This window comes from Cygnus atratus, chromosome 4 (genome assembly GCF_013377495.2).
Source record: "Cygnus atratus isolate AKBS03 ecotype Queensland, Australia chromosome 4, CAtr_DNAZoo_HiC_assembly, whole genome shotgun sequence".
NCBI classification, from domain to species: Eukaryota; Metazoa; Chordata; class Aves; order Anseriformes; family Anatidae; genus Cygnus; species Cygnus atratus.
The window spans coordinates 21090458-21106904 of record NC_066365.1 but is presented as its reverse complement, the minus strand read 5'-3'; the positions used below and the strand labels follow the sequence as shown (position 1 = coordinate 21106904).

General features: G+C 36.7%; 1 long non-coding RNA gene across 2 annotated transcripts; it reads right to left on the bottom strand.

Annotated features, from left to right (window-relative positions):
- Window positions 1–725: 725 nt before the first annotated feature.
- LOC118253469 (uncharacterized) lies at window positions 726–6125 on the bottom strand. Of its 2 annotated transcripts, XR_004780436.2 has the most exons (4): window positions 5914–6125; window positions 5628–5740; window positions 4282–4388; window positions 726–1489 (listed from the first exon to the last, which is right to left on the bottom strand). It is a non-coding gene; the product is annotated as an uncharacterized LOC118253469 (long non-coding RNA). The 2 variants fall into 2 exon arrangements; XR_004780437.2 differs by lacking the exons at window positions 5628–5740; window positions 5914–6125 and adding an exon at window positions 4711–4847.
- Between the last annotated feature and the right edge of the window lie 10322 nt (window positions 6126–16447).

Here is a 16447-nt window from a genome sequence, read left to right as displayed (position 1 = left end):
GCTGACTGTAACCAGAAATATTCCTGTATCTATTCAGTCTCCAGATGAAGGATTTAAAAAAAAAAAAAAGAAAAGAAAAAAAACTTGGTATTTTGGAATACAGCCTCTAAGCAGAAGTTGATTAAAAAAATTCAATAGGAAAAAAAGTTTTTAAATTATGATTGGGTTTGTATGCTTGCCAAAACAACAGATCACTTAGTAAGGCTCTTTCTCAAACCTTATGGTCAATGTAAATCCCCATAAAGATAAGCAGAATGTGCCCAGATTCTAGTCCTATTTTTCCTTCTCACTAAATTAAGCACAGCTTCTAAATGCAATTATCTAATGAGCATAATAATGACAGACATACTTTCATTCAAGGCTTTATGGCTGAAGCTAAGTTCTCCTAGGCTGACTGCTTTCAAATACCTTTTACTTCCAAACGGATAATCATTTTCTAACAGCTTGTGTCTTTCCTCTCCAGCCATTTCTCCAAAAGCGTTGTGTAGTTACACACTTTTTCAACAGCGTATGCTCCTATTCAACAGCACAAATAACTGAATGAGGTTCAATTTTAAACTGTGCACCAGTAAAATATGGAATTTGCACAAAGCAGACTGTTCAAAAACTGGTTCAATATTTAAAAAAAAAACACAACAAAAACCCACGGACACACAATGATGCTGAAACTTTATTTTTGCCTTGCATAGCAAAATTGAGGAGAGGCGCTAGGTAAACGCTCCTGAACTAAAGCCAGCCATGCAAACACTGATTAATGAGATGGCACTAAGCTCGTTCCATTAAGATAGTGTTTGTGCTTTCAGCAAAGTGCCCAGGTTTCCACTGAAGGTTTAGCTTAAGTGCATCGACTGAAAGCATCTAACTAAGGTATCCAAGCTGAAGTCATCTAACTCCAGGCTCTAAAACAGGGCTAACCTTCTGCTGGGTCAGGGTTTTTATACTCAATGGTAAGGAACCGAAGCAATGACTGTGGTATTGCAATTTTCCCCATGCTTTTGAACAACATAGGAAGATATAATAAATATCATACCTTTATTATATTACATTAACATTATATAACAGGGTATTATGAGTTTCAGTTGAACATGGTACTGATACAAGCAACTTCATTAAAATATAGACTGTATAGCTTTGGCATAGTTTTCTTTCAGTCTATCATTTCAAGCAGATTTCTGTTTAAAACGAAAACCATTAGAGATCACTGATCTCTGATTCACCAGCAGAAGCACAAGAGCTACTCGCTTATTTTTTGTGTTTTGTGAAATCACTTTGTCAGCATTAGCCAGCTTCCTCATTTTTCCTGTCTCAGCAAGTCATTCATTAGAGGAACTTGAACTAATGATTATAGTGTGCCATACATGTAATAACAAAACAGAAACATATTCAGGAATGACCTGATTTCCATAATGACTCCAAAAACAATTCCAATGGGATCATCTGTAATTGCCACGAAGTACACAGTTGGTTAATTTTTCAATCATTTTTTAACCTGAAATTTAGAAAAACAGTCATTTTAAGTATGTCAGATAAACATTATCCTTAATTTGATATTAGTCTAAGGAATAGCACTTTAAGGATTATTTAGTATAGTACAATAATCAATTATAATTAAAAAAAGATATTTTTAGGAGGACAGGATAAACATGGCATTAATTTTGCGCCATTGCAAAAATAAGACAAAATCTTATAAGAAGAATAAATAGGAAGTTGTTTTAAGACATTCTATTCTAACTTTTGGAAACCACACTTAATGGTGGATGGAGTTCAAATAAGCAACAAGAGAAGAGGTGTAGAAGACAATGACTTCTAATGAAACATAGAACAAAGCCCAGAAGCAAGAAGACTGAAGTGAATGATAGCCCTCAGTTAAGTGAAAGTTTACTTGTGAGAAGAAAGGGATAACCTAAGTGAGAAGTACAACAATTCATGTCCTTCAGATTGAGCACTGAAGGTTTAAATAAGGCTTTAGGAAAAAAAAAATAAAAAAGAACTGACCAACCATAATGACAGTGAAGCACGGGAATATATTACTTTGGAAACTAAAGACCTCCAGTGACAAAGATGCTACAAGACAGGCTAAACAAACACATCAGCGTTGGTTTAATTATACACGATCCTGCCTATGGGCATGGGAAATGGATTGGATTGGCAGTTCTTGAGCTGTGGGAAGGCACTGACACACTGCTGGAGACCTAGACAAGGCTCCAGGAGAATTTAGTCTTATCTTTCTCCTTCTTCCTACCTTTTTCCCTAAAACTTCTCTCTGAAAGCTATTCGAAGAATGTATTTGCTCTCTGCCTGTGTGCAGGAGGGGAGCAGAGCCAATACATACCTCCTACATAAGGACACATTTTGAGCATCACCAGTAGCCAGCTGGGTGGACGCTTGTTGCACGTTCCTCATGTTCCCCAGCTGAAAGTGGGAATTTTCAGTGGGAAAAGCTGAACGGTGTTGGAGGTTATGTTACCATAGTGGTACAAAGTCCATGTGGAAGGCTGTCCTTTATCTTCCCAGGGAAATAATATTATAACAATAAATTTGAGATCTGCTGAAATAAACAACCTCTTAAAGGGATTTCCAGTTCTGAACTCTTGTTGCATATGTAATTAACTAATCACAAAGTAGTAATATTCTTCACGCTCACAGAAGATGTGATAGATGTTCAGATATTTTAAGAAGCAAACCTGGGTACTATGCTTTGGTTTCTACTCATTCAAAAAACACAGGAAGAATGTTTCACAGTATTTTCTTCGATAAGTGCTAATTTTTGGTGGAAGGGAAAATGAGTGGCAAAATGACTTCATGAATTTTTAGCAGCAAGAGAACATGTTCAGTAAGTACTTCTCACTTTGCTGATCAATTCTGAGCACTTTCATGCAAATATCTGCACTCTAAACTCTCAGTTATTTTTATAAATATCACATCTAGCAGCCGCTTTTCAATGTGAACAGTGTATTTAAGCTTACAAAACACAATACCCACCATTCCAGTTTCTAAGTTGAACAGTGTGATACAGTCAATTTTCTCTTCGTCGCTGTAGTTGAGAAGCACCAGACAGTGGCCAATGTAAGTCAAGACAGTAGTGTATTGAAAGAGGATGGATGTGCTAGTTTCAAGAATATGGGCTTGCAAACTGAACACAGTGAGACAGTGTACATGGTATGAGATCTCTGATAAGTCAGTCACAAGTTCAAGACCTTTTCTGCAGATTTGTATCAATACTTTTCATTTTCATTTGATATCTAACTAAAAATATGTACCCTTTTCTCAATTCTTAGTGTATTTATTTATATGAGTAATTAAGTGGTATTGGTGTTGGTGAACGAACCTTAAAATGCAGCGCCAGGCATGAGGCCTTTCATGTCTCCATATGTGTACATATGAATTAGTGTACATGTACACATATGTACATGTGAGTAACTTCACCAGCTGATCTGTTGACGCACTGCAGCAATGACCGAGAAAATTAGAGTAAAACATGTTAAATGAACACAGGGCTAAGACTATACTCAGTCAGATGGGAAACTGTTCATACTAAAGACAATCACAGTCCACCACGGATACTTTATACACGCAGATGAGGGTAAATAGCAAAGATGATTAATAAACTTTGCAATCTTGTGAAAAATGTCATTCTGCTTACAAGACCATGAGACTGTAAAGTTCTTATTACAATGTAAAATTTGATATTTAGAAAGAAAAAAATAGAATTTCCACTTAGAAAATTAAGCAATCAAGGTGTGGACTTAATTATGACCATGACTGTCAAACACTTGCCTAATCAAGAATCTGGTATCAAGAACTTCCTGATACCAGATCATAATGGAAACTATGGATTGAGAGCAAGATAGAAAGGAGTGACATTTTAAAAAAAAAAAGAACATCATGTAGGACAAAACAGTTTCTCAGCATTCTAACAGGTGTTGCATAACATACCTGTCAGCATGCCGAACAGTATCTTGGGATTTGAGAGAAACTGTCATGCTGTGAATTTTGTGTCTTGTTTTAAAAAAAGATCTGCATCATACCAAATGCTGAAATAATTTGTTTCATTATGTGATATAATTTCTTATCACATTGTATAATGACATGGCATTTGGTTATTTGTATTATAGCACATAGAATGCAACACGTTTCAAAAGATGTAATTATAAATACATGGAAATAGAAGACAGAGTGATCCCACTTACCTCATCTCATATAAATTAATCATACTTGCAAGAAAAGGCATACACGTTGTAATTAAAGCAAAACCTGACATATTAGGATGTTGTTTCTCACCTTTTCATCTCCACTAAGCAAGTACTGAGCAATGGCATTATGTTTTTCACAAGCAAGTTGCAGTCTTTCCATTTCCTGTTTTACCTCCTTCTCCAGTCTCCAAGGTTCTGAAAAAAAAATAAATATTGCCTTTTGTCACTTGATACAACCTTTTGACCATATTCATTGAAACAAAATTCCTTGGAAGGAAGGATACACAAATCATTTACCAGTTGGTCACTACAATTGTAAGGTTTCTGGAAAACCTGATTATTTTTCATCTTTTGTATATTATAAGCAAGTGATGATAGCTTGCATCTTAAATTACAATGAATAGCAATGGTAGATTCAAGATAAATTTCTTGCATTTACTCAGAAGTCAGACTGTTTACAGCTCTAGACTTTATGAGGTCCATGAAAAGTAGCGAGATAAACTGTCAGTGTGCTTACCTTCAGTTCACCCAGGACTGTCTTGCCAGTAGAGAAAAATTATGGGCTACAGATGAAAAAATGTTTGGAGACCATTGGTCTAGAGTGATGTCTAGAGAGACAATGATGCTACTTGGTATCACAGTGAGCATAGTCACAATTCCTACTTCTCACTTCTTAGGCAGCTACGGTCACTAATTCTTGTAGATGAAGAAATACAGTGGCCCTTGACAGAAGATGGCCTGCCAGAATAGACTGCACAGGAGCTTTGTCTTCGTATTCTGGCCTCAGCTGACCCTTTGCAAACCCAGTCTCCAAATTCCCAATGACAAAAAGGTCTCTGGCAAAACAATAGGATTCTTTGATATCACATGAACCATGTTCTGGGAACAGCACCAAGAGATCTTATCCAAACATTTCTCGCAGACCTCACAAACACTAGGGAAAACCAATTCACTCCAACTGGCACAGGGAAGAATGAGTCGCATCTTCCTGCTCCAGTGAAGTCTTTATTACTGTTTGAGGGTTTTATCCCCAGAAAGTGACATTTTCAAAGGAGAAGGAAGGCAGCCTTAGCTCACAGTTTGGGTCCCACAGTAGCTTTGAAACTAACAAATGGAGTTGACCTTAACTAGACTTTGAAGTTTCTACTCAAATGCACAATATACCGTAAAGAATTGCTTATTTTCAGTTTTTAATTTTGCTTAGAGACACTTCCATGAGTATCTAATAGATTTTAATAGAATGTCTTTGATGTTAATGATTATCATGGCTCCAAAAAAAATGAAATTGACAGTTGACCAAACAATCATTCTATTATTTAGAATATTCTATTATTCTATTAAAATTATTTAGCACTTAGTTGCGCTGGGAATTAACATACGATTTTTCTATACTTATATTCATGGATGAGGCAGTGTCAGACACAAAGTCTGTACCTAGTCTCAGGAAGGCCAAGCAGCAGTTCTCCCTCAAGAATTGTCGACTCCTTCCTTTGGCAAATAGCAATGTAATGACTCATCTGCTTCTTCGCATACTTCTTTTTCAAAAGCTGATAAATTAATAGAATCCAGTAAAAATTTAAAAGAAAGCATGTTGCCTGTTTTGTATAATAAATTATCTAATTAAATGTCCTGTTTAATTAGGTTTTACATAAATGAGAAAAAATCCATAAGCATGCACACCCTCCTCCCCCAGTTTACTGAATAAACTTGCATTTTGTACCTGTATAATGAGCCTTGGAGAATCTGTAAAAAGAGGCCAATTCTTCATCTGTAAAGGCAAAGAGTTTGTATTCCTCCTCAGCACTATTTCAGTGCTTTCTACAAGTCCCTTATTCATTCTAACACTACTGCATTGTGATTTTACTATGTTCCACACTGTAATAACTATGGCACTGCTATTCCTGAATATAACATTACCATCAAGAAAAAAAGCAACCCACGCACCAATCTATGACTGGTGATTATTCATCTTACGTAGTTGTCCCTATTATGTTTTCAAGTTTAAAGTGGCCTGATTTGTGTATCTTCTGAACACTCCTATCACACTGATCTTTAATTCCCTAGCACAGATAAATATGCATTTGGTTGCAACACGAGGCTGAAATCCTGGTCTCACTGAAATCAGGAGTTCATTCTTGTAGTTCTGAGCTTTCAACATAAAAAACAAAACAAAAACAAACAAAAACATTCTTCTTCTGTTTTTTTTTTTTTTAACTTGACTGAGAGATTCTAAAAAGTCTCCACAGGAAGACATTGTGAGGATGATTCCTTTGGCTCTTTAGCCAAAACTTGTTTTTAGTTGGATGATTCCAGCAGTGCTTAGCATTGTGTACAGTTATGCTAGTGGTGAATGCACCATTGCAAAGGGTTAGCCCTTTGCAATGTGTAAACTACTTCAGAAACAGGCAAGACAATTCAGGCACAAATTACAGAATTAGTACATTTTGTCGGTTCTTTATGGCAGAACCACCTTTTGAAGGCTTCAGTCATTTTCAAATGCAGCACTGTGCCTATCATGATGCCTTGTCTAATCTGAAAGAATGTTTAGACATCAGAGAGCTGCCTATTTTGAACTTGCCTGGGACAATTGCGCATTGCCACGATTTCTTCAGTTCCATTTGTGTTTTTTTCATTGCAATCTTGTTAGAGATGTTCATGCAAAACAGTAGGAAATGACATAATGTATCGTGGTAAAGTAGAAGAGATTATTGAAATACATTAGCACAGACTGTGCAGTAACTGAAGAATATGGAATGACAATATTGGTCATTTGAGATTTCCATCTACATGGCTCTATTAGAAGTGAATCGATCCATAGAAACAATTCTCCTTTATTGAACGAATGGTAACAAATTAAACCACTCACCTCCAAGAGGAACTGAAGGTAACTTGGTCAAATGCCTATGGTCTTCACATTCTTGAACATTATCTCAGTGGTATTAGTGTTTGGAATATAGCTGAATACTATGAGATGAGAGCCCAGATGATTAATGAAGCAGGTGCAAATAAGGTCATTGCTGAAATTTTCTGCCTTCAATTGGAACTTGGCTGGGTAAAAAAGGGATAAAAACACAGATTTTTACAAGGAATTAGGTACCTAAAGTTGCTGGAAAGCAGCCAGTATGATTTTCAAAAAGCTCCTAAAGAATTTAGAAAAGGTGCTCTTGAAGACATCATAGGCCACCAAATTGGGCACAGGTTCATTTTCTAGAGAAGAATATAGTTTCTAAACTTCATTTCCTGAAAATCACAAGGAAGTAGTCATTAGTTCCCTGCTGTTCCCTGAACAGCAGTCACAGAGTCTTGGCATACCAAGCTTAGCAAGCACATCACTTTTGCTAGCACTGAACACCATGGCTTCTCCATTCCAAAATAAAAGAAGAGTCTATTAAAACAGAAAAGTTATCCGTAGCCTTGTTTTGTCACATCACCAAACAAAACCTGAAGACTAAGCACATATACAAGGCAGACCAAATTCCAGATGTATATGTGCAACACAGTGCAAGAGGTATGTGGCAATATCAGGTCTCTATTGTCAGAATCAACTAGACGAGTACATTACAGAATAAAACCCAGAAGCTCTGATGCAGCCTGATTGGACTTTTCATGCCAGTTATGACATGATGAGGAGGGGAAGGGCAATGTTACTATTCTTGCAGTGACTGTTCATGAATAAAAAATATGGTTTTTATTCAATCGGATTGCCATATATACTAATTAACCACACATTGTAATGCTAAAAAAGAACACCATGAACAGTAGCTGGGATTACTGTGGTTTGATTTTCCTTCTTTTGAAATGTTTTGCCCCTGTCTCTGCCTGTACTGAACCTCCATGCAGCATGCATTATGATTTGCTATGCTCCCAAAGTCATTACCACCTGCAAATCTAGCATTTAAACCCTTCAGATGTACCAGTGACAAAATATGGGATTTAATACATCAATATGCACTTTGGATTATTCTCTTTATAATATCTTGAAAATATGGCCATTTTGTATTTCTTTCATCCTATTCCATGGAATTTTTCTAACACTTTGTCTTACCTCCCTGAGACTGAATTTGTCCTTGGAAACTATTTCTATCTTTAATATAGAAAATTTCCAATGCAAATGAAAATCAAATTATGAGTGGCAGACACTGGACTTCCTCATTCTAATCCTGTCAAACACACTGCAGAAGGAATTATGATGACCCTTTTCTACTGTTGTATGTTGAGAAGTGGACTAGTCATAGTTGGAAAAACCTATAATTTGTCAGTGTCTACAATGTTTACACAGAGCAATGATGAATAACGGTAGGACACCGAGAGAACACTTCCTGCCATGCATTAGCACAAATCCGTTTCTCAGAAACTTCAGTTTGACAATCTCAACAAACACTGCATGCTGGATTGGCACATCAAACCAGGAAAGAATGCCCTTCAACTTATGTTCAGAAGAAGTATCTCTATTAGCACTTTATTAATGGAAGACATAGTAGACTGTTGAGCAGATGATATAAGGAGATGAGGGAATTCATACCTACAAAATGTTCTCTTAATAATATTCCCTTTTAACATTTGGATTATATAATGACAAAACAGTAAATACAGACCAATGGAGGAAGTATAAAGAAATTATGAACAGATCTAACAAAAAAAAAAATATGATGACAGAAGTCTCATATTTAGTTGAATTCTGAAAAGGGATTTTTTTGTCCTAAGTTTTCAGTGGGGGGAAATATTTTCAACTAATCTGTGTGCGCACAGGATATAATCTTTCACTGAATTCCTCGATGTAAGTATGAAGCAATCCCTGTGTATAGAGGATCTAATGAATAAATGTGTATTTCATACAGTAACTGGCATGAGACAGTCTGATCAAAACCTGAAATAACAACCAAAAAAAAGTACAGGTTCAAACACAGAACTGAGCATATTTCCTGTGCATGCAGCTGCCATATATTCCTTTCTCTTCCCTGGCCTCAGAATAAAATATGAGACAATAAAACTCTGAGGGGAAAGGAAGTGAAATGTGAAAACAGAGAATATGAAAGTATCGCCCCCACAAAAAGCAAGAGAGAAGAATAAAACAAATGAGAGAACTGAAATGTCAGTGTGAATGAAATGCAGAAACAAAGGAAGAAAGCTGTCAAAAATAATTAGAAGAGTAAAAAGCAATCTAAGAAAACTAAAAGAAGTGAAGGGTCACTTCATAGCTAGGTAACTGCATCTGAAAGGCATTATAATACAACCTATCTTCTCTTCCAAAAATAGTTGTAAGATTTTCTCTCCTTCTATTTTCTTTAATTAAGAAAATCCTAAAATGTACATTCAAAGTGTCATATAGCTCTATTATTTATTCAACAGCCATTGCTGAGGAGGAACCATTGTAAACTATATAATTGAAGGATTGCTTTGTTTTTCAAATTTAGGAGTCTCCTGCTAATCTTTCTGAAATCTTTACTTTTGTCTTTCTATTTACTACACTTGACAGATTAATTCCCATTGAAATGTTGGAAAATGCCTATAAAAAATCCCAAGAAGTTATGTCATTATTTAACTAAATTGATGGCAAAATAAACACATAAATGAGTCATCCTTTCTGTAATGCTGAAATATGGATAATGAGCCCTTTGTAAGTTAGATAGAATCCAGACAGAATAAAACAAAAAAATCTATTAAAACTTCATGTTTAAGTATATATGGCAATTTCTAACTGAGAAAGCCATAAAGCAAACTCTATTAGACAGCAATTTGATAACAACTTTCTTGTATCTTCCTCTGAGGGGCTTGAAAAGCTGTCAAGGAACAGAAACATGAGTTGAAATTGAGGTTATTTATTTTGATTGTTACTGCTTTTGTATGACAAGATTTTGAGTTTGAAAAGTAATCTCATAGGAGGTCTAACAGGCTGTCTACCCACAATCAGTCGTGCAGAAAACACATGGAACTATTATCTGTTCATCATTCCAAATTTGTCTGGATCTACCTGAATAGATCTCTTGAACAGATCTCCATTGATTCCAGGGAATCTGAGCAGGTATCACTGATCCACAACATTTTAATTGCAATACTAGGGCCCAAGTTATAAAGAATGGAAGATACTTGCCTAAACTGCTGTGAGATTGGACCTTCCTTGATAAATGACTTTATTCTGTAAAATACTTCTCAAGGCAGAGTTCCACTGAAGCTAATGGATGTAATGCTCTAAGTAATGATATGAACAAGTCAGAAGACTTCAATTTCGAACATTAAGATGGTTAAAATACAGCACTTTTTTCTTTTTTTTTTGTGGCAAGGGAATCATAATGACAGTACACCACTGTAATTCTAAGTAAGTGTCAGCATATCATGCCTTTTTTAAATGATTTTTTTCTTAATTCTAGCCTTAGCCCACCATTTTTAGTGAATGAAAATTCAAATGAGTCATCCTATCAGATGGCAATTAGTAGTGTATACACTATAATGACATGCAAATTTTATTGTCACCATTCTACAGGATTTACTGTTTGGTCCTGTAGATGTAGAAACAATGACATTTATATTGTCAGTTCAAGAGAGATCCAGGAAAAATTAGCTCTATACTCTTCTGAATGCTCATCTAAGCCATCCAGACTTATCAGCAGCATTGTATTCTTTATAAGCAATTCCAGCAACTAGGAAATCTCTTGAAATCATGCTCTAAAATCTTTAGGTAAAGAAAAAAGAAGACACTTCAGGTACTGTAGGTATCTAACACTTTGTTTTTAGTACTCTGTATTTAGTTGTGGCTTATCCCATTGTACTGTACTTTTCATTTTACATTATGACAATGAGTTAAAACAGTTTTAGGGAAATTAATCAGGAATTGTAAGAACTATGTGATGTTCTTACAAAGGATTAACTTGCATGCACCAACAGAGTTACAAACCACTGTGAATCTTGTGACAGCCACCAGAGTCCAGAGTTCAACCACACACTGCTATGAAATCTTTCTGCAAACTCATATTTACTAAAAGTAGAGTTCAGAGAACTGTCATGCATCTGGAATGATTCAGGGAAGGTAAATGGGAAGATTTTTGCTGCTTTTTACAAATGTTTTTCTGGCATTATTTTCCATGATGGCAGGCACTGAATGAATACCTTAGTTACTTTATTTTTTTGAGCATGGTTTATCTTCGTTGATTTGAAGAACACTCACAGGCCTCATTTTTATAAAGAAAAATAAAGTGTGCCATGGACTAAATCCAGCTCCTTTCTGCAAATGTGAGCAAAGCAAACTGGCTGCTGGTTTCTTTCTCTTGCTAGAGATCACTAGCAGCAGCTGGACCTCATGCTTAAGTGAACCTCTCAGAAGGAGTCAAGTATAGCCCTGCTTTTCTATTGTCCCAATATTGAGGGAGCATGGTTGTGTCAAAGAGCAACCTGAGTTCTGATTTCCCACACAGTTCTCACCTGCTCCCACGCTAACCTGAGGACAGAGATCTGAATCCAAACTCCTGCAAAGTGGAAGAGAATACCTGCAGTAGGGAACGCTCCGAGAACTGGAAGGCAGATCAAAATCTGACAGTTCTTGGCTTCGGCTCCCTCTGGTGGGTAATGCTTACTGCAGAGAACAGCAGAGTAGTACTGGTCCAGGTAACAGCCCTGAAACAGAACAAAGTAACATTCAGGCTGCCAAAGTCTTCTTCAAATACACAGAAATACACCAACAGAGCAATGATCTGAGATCTGAGCTTTAAACTATGACTCAAGACATTTGCGTTGAAAAGAGGAGATGCAAGATTCTTGTTAGAACTGAACTCTCTTCAAATTCAGAGGAAAAAAACAAAGAGATTGAGGGTTTGTCACAGGTGGAAATCTGTTTTCAGCATCTAATGTCCATTAAAATAAAATAAGAAGCTTGTTAAGCACTTAGTTTCTGACAATAACATTTTCATGGATTTCCATTCCTGACCGATATTTTGAAGGCTAAAGTTTGATGTCCTTTCTTAAAAACACTTTGTTCTCAGGATTCAGAAAATACTAATTGTTTCATGAATTTCATACCACAATCATTCTTTATTTGTTACAGAAGTCTTAGCTCCACTGGAAAAGGAAATTATCTTTTTAAGTCTGAGATATCTTACCTGCAGAAGACACATCTACACATTTACAAGGTGAATCAACTGAAAATTAAAGCAAATTTTATCATTTATATTCTTGGATGCAATTCTAAGTCATTCTACAAGAATGATGCAAACACTGTATTGCATTTTCTTCAATACTTGGGTTATGATAATGGTAATTTGTAATAACTGTAATATTAAAATAAACACGAGTAACCCCTGTGCTACAAAACAGTACTGAAATTTTGGTTACCTCAGAAAAGTGCATGGAGATTTTACAGATATCAGCAATCTGGTAGCAGAGGCTTAACGGAATTAATTGCACGTTTTTGCTCTCACCACTGGCATCAATAAATCAAATAACTTTTGCATCCCTATGTTAAAACACATATACATTTTTTTCCTTTCAGAAGCTTACTTGTTGATCTGAAACAAGTTCAGATGTTTTCTTATTAACAGATATTTTGCTGGGAGAAAAACAACATTCCCATCAGAAAACAGTAATCAAGCATGAGAGCATTTGGAGTAAGAACAGTCACATGAACTCATGACTGCCAGTGTACACTGATGGTCTTCAATTGACCAAGCCTATTTTGTTCAGGCATAGTACCAACTGAATCAACTGCAAAGTCTGTTCATTAAGTTAGTTATGGAGTTGCATCATACCTAAAAATACCTAAATTGTAGGCATACCTTTTACATCACAACTTTCATTCTGGATTAAAAAACAAAAACAAAAAAAACTTGCAGAATCTATAAAAGACAATCCTATTATTTTCTCCTTTTAAGAAAAGGAAACCATCCAACTGCCAGATCCAAATAAAGAACTTGTCCTCAGGAGCTCTTCACTAGATACATAGTTTTAATTGGAATTCAAAGCAATGAATAAAATACCCTAGAAACCTCCCCTAGAGTTAATTTAATTACTTCCCTCTCCCCTTATGGTGCTTCACGTTTGCCTCTTATATTAACTAGCATAAGGTTCTTAGGGCGTGAGTTATGTACAGTACAGACTGGCTTGTTTGTAGGCATGTGGGACTGCATCCTCCTTGTGGTCTCTGCAGGCTAATTAGTTGGTGAATTTATGAATCCCCTGCTCGTGGGTGGACTGGAGACTGAATGGAATTGTTATTAACCTGCTTATAACACTCATAGTACTGTAATAAGACACACAAAACTCACGCTCCTGGCATTCATCTACAGAGGTGAGGAGAAAGCTGCTTCTCCTTCGTGTACATAACTGACTCCATCAATGAATTTGTGCATATAGACAATATTTGTCTATAGGGACAAATATTAGATATTAGGAAATCATTCTCAGACTGGCTATTATTTTTAAGGATTTTCCTTTGCTCCTGCAGCACTGAAAAGAGTGTCCCTTCTTATGATCATAGGTAACCTCAGGTTGGAAAGGACCTCGGAAAGTCTCTAGTCCAACCTCCTGCTGGAAGGAGGGCCAGCTGTGAGATCAGGCCAGGATATTCTCTGCATCTCTTAAGGTGCTACAGGTGACACCAGGTGTCTCTTGCTGCCAGCACACAGTTCAGTCTCTCAAGGATGGAAATGCTCTTATCTTACCAAATTGAACATGGGGTCTCCTTGTGAATGCAGTGTCCCACAATAAATGGGGGGTCATACAATCTGATATATCTAGTGGTCCTTGCTGACTTCACTATCCATTCCCCAAACCCCCAGCACTAATAATTTAATGTTAGGAGTGCTGTTGTGGTTTAGCCCAGCAGGCAGCTCAGCACCACACAGCCATTTGCTCACTCGTCCCCAGTGGGGTGGGGGATACAATCAAAAAAAGGTAAAAGTGTGGGAACTCACAGGTTAATATAAGGAGAGTTTACTAAGGAGAGGAAGAAAACAGTAATAATAATAATTTTTAAAAAGTGACGCATAATCCAATTGCTTACCATCAGCCAATTGATGCCCAGCCTGCCCCTGAGCAGTTGCCCACCCTCCCAGCCAACCCCCCCTGTTTCATTGTTCAGGGTGACACCATAGGACAAGATGGACATCCCTCTGGGCCAGCTGCCCTGGCTGTGTCCCCTCCCAGCTCCTTGGGCACCCCCAGCCTCCTCGCTGGCAGGAAAGCACAAGAAGCTGAAAAGTCCTTGACTCACACTGCCCTGTAACAACTAAAACATCCGTGTGTTATCAACATTATTATTGTCCTAAATCCAAAACATGGCACCATACCAGCCACTATTAAGAAAATTATCTCTACCCCAGCCAAAACCAGGACAAGTGCAAAATTGACTGGGTAAACAATAATTAAAAAAAAAAAAAAAGTGTCCCAACAATGTAATTTTTTTTTCTTTTAAACATTTCTGTTTCAATTTATCTGAATTAACTTACCTACGAATCCAATCATAAGCTAGAGAGAGGTTGCCTTTGCCACTTTTTCCAAGTAATTTGTAAACTCCATACTACCTCTGCTTACTCTACAATCAACCTTTTATCTGATTATTTAGGTCATCCATTTTTTTTTTCTTCCAATGAAACATTTAATCCTGTATGAGAAAGGAAAAAAGGGAAACATGCAGAAGAGTGAAAATTGACGTGGCCAGGAATGAGTGTCACAAGTCTTTGGGGAAGTCCTCTGCTACTTTGACAAACAAGGCTGTCATACTCAGGGTATAAAGAAATCCAAATTAGTTTATTTTCACATTGTGAAAAATGCCATTCCTCTGTCAAAAAACACAGATTAATCTGCCATCACACAGAGAGAAACTTACTCCAAATATCTGACACAACAGAGCCAAAATAATATAGGGAGTAATTAGAGAAAGAGCTCCACATGCACTGAAATAAGGCTTCTTCATAATTTCCCTTTATATCCTTTCTTTGTTGTAACTTCACTTCAAATGTATTGGGGGGTTTAATCCCCCACGAAAAACTATGCCAAGTGGGATGAACATTTTTCTAGGCTAGCCCGTTAATTGTAGGTTCATGTAACTACCTTTCTGTGCAACTGATTTTGACTAATTGTTGCTGAATCAAACTAACCAAAACCCTTACTCCAGTGATAATACAGAGCAGCTGCGAAATGGCATCTCTTTACATTTAAAGTTTTGAGGTTTTCCTGGCGAATGAATGCAGTACATTACTTTTGCAATTTTCATCCATTTCCCAAGCATGGGATCTGAGAGGCCACCTGGTTCCTTCAGGTCAGCCACATGGAAGAACACTGGAAAGGACGCTTACAAATGAAAAAAATACTGTGGTTTCATTTGCTTTCCACAAAAAGTCCTTGCTCACTTGACAGAAAAATAGTGCTTTCTGACAGTTCCTGCACTCTTGACCTGAGACTGCTTTCAGCACTGATGGCTGTGCATATCACGTGCAAAATATGGCAGATTGGAAATATTATATATTTCAATATATAAATATTATATAAATATAAATATTTAAATATATTAAAATATAAATAAATATAAATAAATATATATAAATAAATATAGAATATAAATAAATATAAAAATTTAAATATAAATATTATATATTTCAATATGCCAATATATATTGGCATATTGAAAAATATGGCAGCTTGTGTGGGTTTCTCGGAGGCACAGCACGCAATACACTGTAGCCAGAATTCCTACATGAAGAATGTCTCTCAGATATGATAGCTGCAAAAGCTGAAATAATATGAATATTGATTTCCTTTGGTCCCAGAAGTCTGGTTTGGAGCCCTGACTAGCAGATAAAAAAAACACGAAGCTCTACAGGCAACAATGCCTGCCCCTTCCTTTGCCTGGGAACAGCACTAGCATAGTGATCAGCATCCCTGTCTGATAAGAAGAGTGTGACTCGTTTGCTCACAATATATTTGACAATATCAGTTTAATAGGACAGCTGATTTGCAGGTCTTTGTGCCTGGAAGGACAACTAGGTTTTAGCTGGGTGCACAAAAAAGGAAGCAAAACCAGTAAAGCTAAGGACAGTAAAGGTAAACAAATATCTGTGGTACAATGAAGCCATGTTAAAGCCTCATTCAGGCTCAGACATCGCTTACGGCCCCAGAGCTTTTCCGAACTGATCATTTCCAATTAAGCAGCACACTGGTATAATTCTGCCTGATCCAGAAAAACAGTTATGATGACAGTAGGGGCTGAGTGGGGAAGGGAATTTGCACTTGATCTAAAAAATTACAGGAAACCATTACTCAAAAGGAAA